A 10,720-nucleotide genomic window follows, 5' to 3' on the forward strand; every position below is an offset into this window, starting at 1 on the left:
TCCTGCGATGGATAGTCAACCCCTCAACCAATCCTCCTTCAGTCAAGAGACGTCGAGTGTTGTCACGGGCCCACTTGGGCATGAAACACTCGCAACCTTCAATCAAATTCGAAACCTAATCCTAAGAAAGGAAAAGAAAATCTAGAAAGAAAGAGAAAGTTAGAAAGAAATTACCAAATTGAAGCCCCTAAGTTAAAGACCTGCAAAAGAAAACAAACAAGTCAGTTTCTAAAGAGAAGGTCTAGAATTAGAAAATCTTTAAAAAGAAAGATAGAAGTAAAATAGTTTCTAAAAGAAGAAGATCCTAAACTAGAAAGTAAATTACTAAAAGAGAACTGAAAAATAGAAAGTAGGGAAAGAACTTACTGAATTAGAAATTTCTATCTTAAAGGCCTACAAAATAGGAAAGTTAGTTTTTAAACAAAAAGTCTACAAGTAGAAAATTTCTAAAAATAAAATAAGAAACAAAGTTAGATTCTAAAAGAGTTTAGAATTAAAAACTTGCTAAAAAAAGAATCCTAATTTAGAAATAGCAAGGAGGAAATTAAGAAAGAATTTACCAACTTACAAAACAAAAGAGTTGGGTTAGTTCCCCAAAAGGGAAAAACTATAAAAAAAAAATAGAAAATAGAAAATTCTATAATTAAAAGAGAACTAGAATTAGAGAACTTCTAAAACTCAAACCCTAATTCTAAAAATAGAAAGAGTAGAGGATTTGGAAAAGAATTACCAAATTAGAAGTTAATGTCAAGGTCCTACAAAACAGGAAACAGATTACTTTCTAGAAATTAGAAAAACTAAACCTAAAGTGAGAAAAATCTTAATCTTAAACTAATCCTAAAACTAATTAATTTCAGAAAATCGTAGCCGTCAGTCCCCGGCAACGGCGCCAAAAACTTGTTCACTCCCCAAGTATAGGGTTGTGATGTAGTAATAACTCGGTGAGACCGAGGTTGAATCCCAAGGGACTGATACCCATACTTTACCTGAAACTAGATAGAAATAGGACTAGCCTAAGATGAAATCTAAATCCAATGTAAATTGATGAATAATGGTGAGAGATTAATCTAAACTTAAGGAATTCAGAGGAAGGGAAACTGGGGATTCAGAGGATCCACTTGTAGAGATCAGGGAGATCTTATGCCATCACCATGTAAACTAACTGAACTTCTTTTAATATAGTTTTAAAGAGATGAAAGGTATATGAATTAGAATGGATTCCATCATCAAATCATGCCCAGGAGGCAAAGCAAACAACAGAATTAAACTAATTACCAACCACTCAACAATGCATGAAGGTTAGGAAGGATACCGTCATCTAACCATGCCCATGGAACGATGGTGAACAACAGGGCTTCCTGACGTCATAAACATCAAAGGGAGGGAGAAATACTCAAAGCCATCACAGACCCGTTGTAATTTTAGTCACAACAGACCATAAAAAAAAACTAAAAACAATTCCTTAATTAAACTAAAAACAATATCAGTTCAGTTTAAACAAAAAGGCATAAGTAAAAAGCTCCCATCAGACTACAAGCTTCCCCTCTTAGCCCCAGCTAAGAGGTTTAGCCCGTCATGATGCAGCTAACCCTTAAACAAAAATAAAAAGATAAAAAACCTTTTCCTCTCTATCTCTCTCCTTGCTCCACGTCCAGCCCAAAACCGAGCTAACCTCCTGCTGCCACCGAATCTCTCCCTGTCTCCCCATTCAAGCCCAAGCCCTCCTCCCTTTTCTGCCTTTTATCCCTATAAAAGATGGTGTGCACTCCCTGCGCAAATAGGAAACAGCATGCGAGACGGAGCCTTGCGGAAGCCAGGCGCGTTTTTTTTTAGAAACTACTTTCGCACGCAGTCAACGGTGTTGGGAGCAGGTTTCTAGAGTGCTGACGTCTGCCCTTTTGGTGGTGTTCGTCCCGAGCCCGGTCTTCATCTGGACGGATCAGATCAACCGTCCGATCAACAGGGGTGGACCACAGCCTCCCGGATCGTCCGGACCGCGGGAACAGAGGCAGGGCAAGACGGACACTGTGCTGATGGTGGGGCCCACTTCACTGTTGTTTTGAAAAATCAACGCCGTCCACTGCATTCTGCTCGAAAAACCAGTAAGAAATATCTGGTTTCAAATTGGATTCTGTGTGGCCTACAGAATATTGTATTCCGCCATCCATCTTGAGTTTGATCGAGTCTTTCCCATATGTGCGCGCATGGGAGCAGATAGTCAACATGGCGTCGACCTTTCCGAGCTCCTTTACAAGATGGATGGCTTGGATTAACCCTTTGGGCCATGATGGTGGCCCACCAGCTTCCGCAGTCTGCTCGTCTGCGTAACAGAGGGGACGACACTTGCCGTTTTTTAAGAAGCTCGAGTCCAGGACTGTTTGACCGTCCTGGAGTTTCTGTGCACGCCTGGTGCATATGTGCATAGTGCACACCCAACTCAGGTGGGGTCCACGATGATGTATATATAAAATCTTCTCCATCCATCTTCTTCCCCTTTTAATTTAAGATGTTGAGTCCAAAACTGAAGCGTATCCAGAGATCAGGTGGGCCCCATATCACTGTTTTAGAGGCTGATCTGTCCGTTGGGCCACTTCCACAGGGATATAACAGATGAAATTTGACGTGTATGGTTAATTTATGGTCCCAACCCTATGTATGAAGTTTCGAGCCAATCAGATGACGAGAACCCTGTGATCTTACATTCTGTGCCAGTTTTGGGCCTCTTTAACGTGAACGGCTTTATTTCCTTGGATCCCTGGTGTGTAAATCCTTCAGTCTTAGTCCCCTGGGGTTTGTCTCATGCTTTGGTGAATTCAGAGCGTCAATCCATACATTTAGCATCATTTTTCAGTCCAGGTTCTTAAACACATCCTGCATTACAAACACGATTAATTCAGGCCATTAAGCAATATCATAATCGTAAATCCATGCAATCAATAGGGTCTAATATGTAATATTTGACGCTCAATAGGTGTGCTCCCACCTTTCTCTAAAAAATAAAAAATAAATAAAAAATGTAGATTTATATGATTGATGATCAAAACTCAAATGTACTAAAAGTATGTTACAAGAATAAAAATGTTTTATCGTGTGATGGTTATCTTCTAACTAAAGGTCTTCTAAGCTAGCTAATGAATTTAGCTTTTAGGAGATGTAATACATTTCTGAAATTCTTGTTTTCTACTAATGTATTATTAGGAGAAGAATGGGTATATTTATCAATGAGAGAAGGTATCAATTGTGGTTTCGTTAATTGAAAAGGAAAATGAGAAGAAAAAATAGAGAAAAAAGAACGGTGACTTCACGCTCCGGCAATCTGACTCGAGATAAATATATTATACGTTAAGCCAAAGTGTCTACCAAATATACTCCAATCTAAAGGGCATAAAGAGTTGCTTGACTGTTTCTCTACATTCAAACCTGATGTTAAGAGGTATGAAATTATCATTTAGAGGGCCTAATGTTTCATTGATATAAAAAAGTTCACATAAATTGAATAAGCCTCCTCATTTTGTTATGGAGGTATTTTTTTTTTTCTAAAAGACCACATGCTCTAAAGAACTTCAATGTGTATTTTTCCTCGTTTAGATGTGTATTTTTTGTTAGGATAACACAAAAGCAAACCCGAATTCGAATCAAACAAGAGGAACTCAAAGCAATCAAAGCACATAGATAACATGCGAATTTACATGGAAAAACCCTCGCAGGAAAAATCAAGGGCACAAAGTGACAAGCAATCCACTATAAAATTAATATTATGAGAGATGGAAGCACTTACACCAATGTGAATCCCTTCGAATCCCTCTAAAACCCTTGTTTTTTTCTCTCTAAAACCCTTAGTAATGCCATAGAATCCCCATTAGAATATCCTAATATCGATTACACCCAATATATAGCATAACGTCCAAAATAAGAAACAGATCGCGTACTTATGAAGAATCGCGCGCGTCGTCGACCGATCGTTCGACATTGGTCAAGCAATCCTCAATCGATCGAACAAGCCATGTTTAATCAACCGAACATGCCAAAAACAGTCAAAAGATTTAATTGGGATTTTTCAAATTCTGTCGATCGATCGACCCGACAATTCGATCGATCAAGATTGTTCAAAACTTATCCAAAGACCAGTCTGTATAATTTGAGGTTCACTTGATGGATCGACCAAGGTGGTTGATCGATCGATCAAACCCATGTTTGTTTACTCGATTGGTCGACTAAGGTGGTCGATTGATCGAACTCTTGTTTCATGTACAGGTTAAAGATATCTGACAACATTTTCAAAACTTGTTAAGGAGCTTTGAAAATATTTGAGATGATTATTTTTTCAAGAGAATGATTGATTTACTTTTTGCTGTTAAGCTTCCTTTTTCTACAGCTTTGCCATATATGAGATGCCATATATGAGATAATATCAATATTTGATGGTTAAAAAAAAAAAAAAAATTCACTTTTTTGTATAAAGTAAAATATGATTCTATTTGGGAGCTTGAAAAGTTGAGAGAAAGTGACATTTCTTTGAAAGTTGTGTACCAAGAAAGTTTTTGGAGAGTAGGAAAAAAAAGGAAAGGGTACCTAGGGGGATTTTCTTTAAAAAGAAATCTTCTATGATTTTTTATTAAAAAAGGCCATGTTTAGGAGCTAAGAAAGTATTTTGGGTGGAAAAATATTTTTCAAGAAAATGACATTTTCCTTTATTGTAAGTTCACATTTCGGTGCAAAACATTTTCTAAGAAATTCTTTTCATAGAAGAAGTCCTAAAAATATTTCCAAGAATCCGGTAATTTTTATTTTATTTTATTTTTTTTGCACATTCCCAAATGCTTACTTGGTAAATAGCTTTTCAAGAAATGTCACTTTTTTTTTCTTTCTTTCATTTTCCAAGCTCCCACCCAAGGGGCCCATATGGGGGATTAGAAAATGAAAGGAGAGATGCATTTTCTTTGGAAGTTATTTTTTGAGAAAGCTTCTAGAGAGAATATTTAAAAGGAAAAAAAAAAAACAAAACAAAACAAAAAGAGAGAGAAAATTTAGGGAAACATTTAATATCAATAGGTAAAAATATGAGAGAAAGAAGACTTAGAAGGTTTGGTTTTTGTTATATGCAACGGACACCGTGTTAGACGTGAATTGGCACATGTTAAAGGATGTAAAAGGGTAAGGGAAAGGATTAAAAGGATGTGCATGAAAGTAGCTAGGAAAAGATTTGATGACTTACAATCTAATTGAAGATTTGTTATTGGATAGAGTGGAATGATAGAATAAGATTCATCCACCGAGGCCAGTTAATTTGGACAAGGCTTAGATGATGTTATGTAACACATCCATGAGCCCCATTCATAAAATTGAAAACCACATCATAGAAATTCTCAGGTGGAGCATTTTGGTAGACTATTTCCTAATTTGCTTCCCATTCTATAATATTTCTGACAAATGCACCATAACACTTTAAATTTGAGTACCCTCCCCAAAGGAAGTCATATTTGCATTGTTAATGACACTGGCTTACATTTCGCCTGATCTATAGTCTCAGTCAACCATGCCACGTGTAGCACAAGAGCTAGTCAATTGCCTTTCTCTCCATAGCCTTTCCATGCAATTATAATGCCTTAACTGAAGAATCTCATAGTATAATTGGATGGATGAAACTCATCAAGTTAATTTGTTGGTAGTGTTGCAGCGGTAACATGATTAGAGAAGGAACTTTCTTGGATTCGAGAGCTGATGCGGCCTGATTTCTTCACCCAATCAATCCGGACAGAGCTTATTCCTACAGATAATTGCTATTATTTAGGATTTTATTATCATTAGGTTTAGTACAAAGTTTCTATTGGTTTGAATTTGGACCGTAGTCCCTGCTGAAATAATAAGGGGACGGGGATTGGCTACTGAAGTTGTCAGTCGCCAGTAGCTACTCTACTGTGCTCTGTGGACCCCACCATGAGGTACTGTGTTTTATCAATGATGTCCACCCATTTTTCCTGATCATTTTAGGGCATGAGACAAAATATGAGGCAAATCTAAATCTCACGTAGACCATACCACAGGAAACAATTGTTATTGAACACCCACCATTGAAAACATTTTGGAGACCACAAAAGTTTTGGATGAACCTGATATTTGTGTTCTCCCTTCGTCTAGGTCTTTGTGACATAATCAAAAGGTTGGATGGAAAATAAACATTACTGTAGGCCCTAGAAAATTTTTAATGGTGGATGTTCAATCACCATTGTTTTCTTGTGGTGTGGTCCACTTGTGATTTGGAACTGCATTATTTTTTGGGATGATGCCCTCAAATGATCTGGGAAAATAGATGGACAAGGTGGATAAACCACATACATCATGGAAGTGCCCATGGAGCACCATCCAATAGACACCTCATTACTAGCGGAAAAGGTATGGCCGGTGATCCCAACACCAGCCAGCTAGCTGGTGTGAATGCTTCATGGGCTTCACCATAATGTATGTGTTTTATCCATACCATCCATCCATTTTTTTTCAGCTCATTTTCCTTGTGAGCCCAAAAATGAGGTTGCAACTCCAAAGCCCAAATGGACCCAAGTATGGGAAACACTAAGGATTGAAAGCTTAGTGTTAGAAACCATTTAGGGGCCTCAAAAGTTTTGGAGGGAGTTGGTATTTGTGTTTTCCCTTCCTCTAGGTCTTTATACCTTTATAAATAGGTTGATGAGAAATAAACATTATTGTGGGCCCTAGGAAGGTTTCAATGGTAGACATTACTCTTCCCATTGTTTCCTATGGTGTGGTTCACTTGAGCTTTGGATCTATTCTCATATCTTCAAATCAGCCGGAAATGAATGTATGGCATGGATAAAACACATAAATGGGTGGTATATCTTTATAAATAGGTTGATAACAAATAAACATTACTGTGGGCCTCAAGAAGGTTTCAATGGTAGACATAGCTCTCCCCATTGTTTCTTATGTGTGGTCCACTTGAGCTTTGGATTTGCCTCATGTTTATGGATGGATGGTATGGATAAAACACATACATCATGGTGTTTTATGTGAGCTGTGTACTTTTATGAACAGGTTGATGACAAATAAACATGACTGTGGGCCTCGAGGAGATTTCAATGGCAGACATAGCTCTCTCCATTGTTTCCTATGGTGTGGTCTACTCAAGCTTTGAATTTGCCTCATTTTTTGGCTTATGCCTGAAAATGAGTTGGAAAAATGGATGGATGGCATGGATAAAACACATAAATCATGGTATTTTATCATGGGTTTTGTACCTTTATGAAGAGGTTGATGACAAAATAACATTATCGTGGGCCTCAGGGAGGTTTCAGTGATAGACATAGCTCTCCACGATGTTCCCTATGGTGTGGTCCACTTGAGCTTTGAATCAGCCCTAAAATGAGCTGGAAAAATGTATGAATGGCATGGATAAAATACATAGATTATGGTGGGGCCCACAGAGCTTTGACAATAGATAGCTGGGAACCGGATTGCATCCTACCCTGCCTAGATGATCCTAGATGATAATTTTGTTCCAGCAGGGCTCTGTGGGGCCCACCATAATGTAGGGCTTTTATCCATGCCATCTATCAATTTTGCAAGATCAGTTTAGGGTATGTACCAAAAAATTAGGCAGATTCAAAGCTCAAGTGAACCGCACAGTGAGGATTGAACTCTAACAGTTAAAGAATTCTTGGGAGTTGCAGAAGTTATGGATCAAGCTGATATTTGTGTTTTCCCTCCATCCATATCTATATGACCTTATGAATAGGTTGGATGGCCAAAAAAAAAAAAAAAAAAAACATCCCTATGGCCCAATAGAAGGTTTCAAGCTGTCAGTATCACCACTGCTTCCTGTCATGTGGTCCACTCGAGCTTTGGATCGGCCTCTTTTTTTGCTAATACACTGCAATGATTTATAATAATAATAATAATAATAAAAAGATAGCGTGAGTAAAATCCACACATCATGATAGACCACACAGAGCCCCTACCTGGTGGGCTTATTTTCCAGGTTGGGGAGGAGGCCAATCCACTTCCAGCTTTTGATGATTTTTAATTTTTTTATTTTGCATCTGAAAAGTGACTTTGAAGGACGCGGATTGACTCATGACGCAGGACATGAGTATGTGGGGCCTACCATAATGTGTTTTATCCATACAGCTATTTGTTTTGCTAGGTCATTTTAGGGCATGAGCCTATAATGAGGCAGATCCATACCTCAAATGGACCACATCACTGGAAATAATGAGGATTAAATACCTATCATTGAAAGTTTCATAGGGGTGACAGAAGTTTGGGATGAAAATGATATTTGTGTTCTCCTTTCATCAAGTGTGTGTGACCATATGAACAGGGGTGGCAAGTAAACATCAAAGTAGGCTTTAAGAAGGTCTCATCAATGGACATCATTGTTTCTTATGAAGTGGTTCACTTAATCTTTGATCAGGCAAAACAGACGAAACACACGGATAAAACACATACATCATGTTGGGCCCCATAAAGTTGGGTCATCAGGCAATCTGCATCCAATTTAGAAAGACCACGTGGCCTTATTAGTGCTCTCAATGCTCTAGCATAGCATTTCAATGAAGAGAAAACTTTTTTAATGTACTCTAATATTACATTTTAATATAGAGCTCACTTTTTCAATATACTTTTAAACTAATTAAATTTATATATGATTTTGAGAATATACATCAAAATAGTGCGACCTTATTAAAAATTTTGCTAGGTATGTGTAAACTAGTAAGGACACATAAGTCAATCAGGAATGACATAATTTCACAACAAAGCTGGACCACATGCCTAATATTTAAATTAAGGCTAGCAATGGACTGGGTGACCTGCATAAGTTCCATGAGCCCATTTCTACTTTGAATTCAGCTTGAAAATACTAACTTGGCCCGTGGGCAAAGCTTTGGCCTTTAAGATTTTGGTTTGGGCCTGGGCTCAAGTCATTTTAGACTCAATTTCATTTGTTCCTATAAGTATCCCGTTCTAGTCATCCGATAGATAGCAACCCATTCTCCATGAACGCATGCCACTGGTTTCACTTCTCTGGACATCTATCTCATTGTGTATGTGTGCCCCACTTGATTAAAGGATATATTAACAACATTAAAGTGGAAAATAGTGATTTTACCAAATTTGGGCTGGGCAGGATCGAGTTCGGGCCTAACTAGTTTTTCAAACTCAGGTTTGAGTTACTCTGCTGGGGCTGGTGCGGAGCATGGGTCATAAGTGTAGGCTCGGCCCAAACACTGCCAAGCACAAACCAAATTTGAGTCTAAAGTGGGCGTGGCCCAGAGCTCAACAGAGCTTTGGACACCAAAATATAAACAGCTAAAGAAAGCATCGGAGTGCTTGGATTGGAGAAAGGTTGCAGGTTTCTCTTCTCCCACTCCAATCACCTCCAAGATCCCCTAATTCAATAGTTGTAAGATGCCTTGTTCAGTGACTAGTACACATTTCATTGCATTGAATTATTCCCCTCCCTTTATCTGCTCAAATAATTGCAAAACATCATCATTAGGGGTGGCAATAGGCAGGGTTGGGTACACTGCTTAGAGAGATGGTATCATGCCATGCTCGGTTTAAAGAGTTTTTGGTCAGGCTATCAATAAGCCCGGGTGGCCTGCTTCAGGCCTGGCTTGGGGTGGTCCACTAGGCACAAGGTTCAGGCTTAGGCTTTAAAAGTTAACCTGTTTAATAATTGAGTTGGGCTAAGGCTCTGTTCAAGAGCCCATCAGCTGGGCCCAGATCTTTCAGGATATCAAGGGAATTTATGTCATATATCATGCATGATGGGTGCATTATATGAATAACTTAATCTTGTACAAAAGGGGTAGTTTGGATCGGGCTCAGGCTGAGGTCATGCATAATTAACATCGCCAGGCTGGTATACTGCATATTGGAACAATCCAAAATGGACTTTAGTATGGCCCACATGAATCATGAGTTAGCTTGATTTTATAGTTCTGTGCATAACTTAGGATTACATATCTAATTGTTGGAGTAGATTTCATGCACATATCACTGCCCTAAAAAATCAAGAGTAGCGTAGCATAAAATGTTGAAATGTACCTTTTAATAGTTGAAAGAGTACACACCTTTGATTTTCGACAGGACCACGGTGATTTGTATTTGCAATCCACTCTAATCATTAGATGTGTATTCCCCTATTAGGCTGGGGGCTAAAAAATCAGACTAACTTATAATTCCATCAAAAGAAATAATTAAAAAATAGATCTCTATACATAATTTTTACATGAACCATGTGATGATTATATAAATCTACGCCAACTAAAATTTAGGTATATGGTTCAAAACCAAGCTTATGAGCAATTCACGTAATGGAGAGTAAGTATTGTGCTTTACTTTGATTTTTAGCGCGCGGTGTATTTGTGTAAGGATAGGGCTGATATTTGAGAGTTAGGCCTAACATGAGGTGAAGCAGCTCACGATCAACATGAATTTCACGCAAACATTATAGTAAGGCTGACATGAGTAAGCGGTCACTCATCTTTCGCAAGTCTTCTGGAAATCATTGTAGTTTTTGTAAATTCACCTGCCAATGCAACCGTAATGAGCTAGGTGGGCGAAATTTGGGCCAACTCGTGATTTTTTCTTTATGGCCCAAGCCCGGCCGATTGAAAACCAGCTTAATTTTTAAGCCAAGCCCATCCGATTGGAAAGCAGTTTAATTTTAACGCCCAAGCCCAACCCAGCCATTTGACCT

Source organism: Magnolia sinica, chromosome 3, assembly GCF_029962835.1.
Source record: "Magnolia sinica isolate HGM2019 chromosome 3, MsV1, whole genome shotgun sequence".
NCBI classification, from domain to species: Eukaryota; Viridiplantae; Streptophyta; class Magnoliopsida; order Magnoliales; family Magnoliaceae; genus Magnolia; species Magnolia sinica.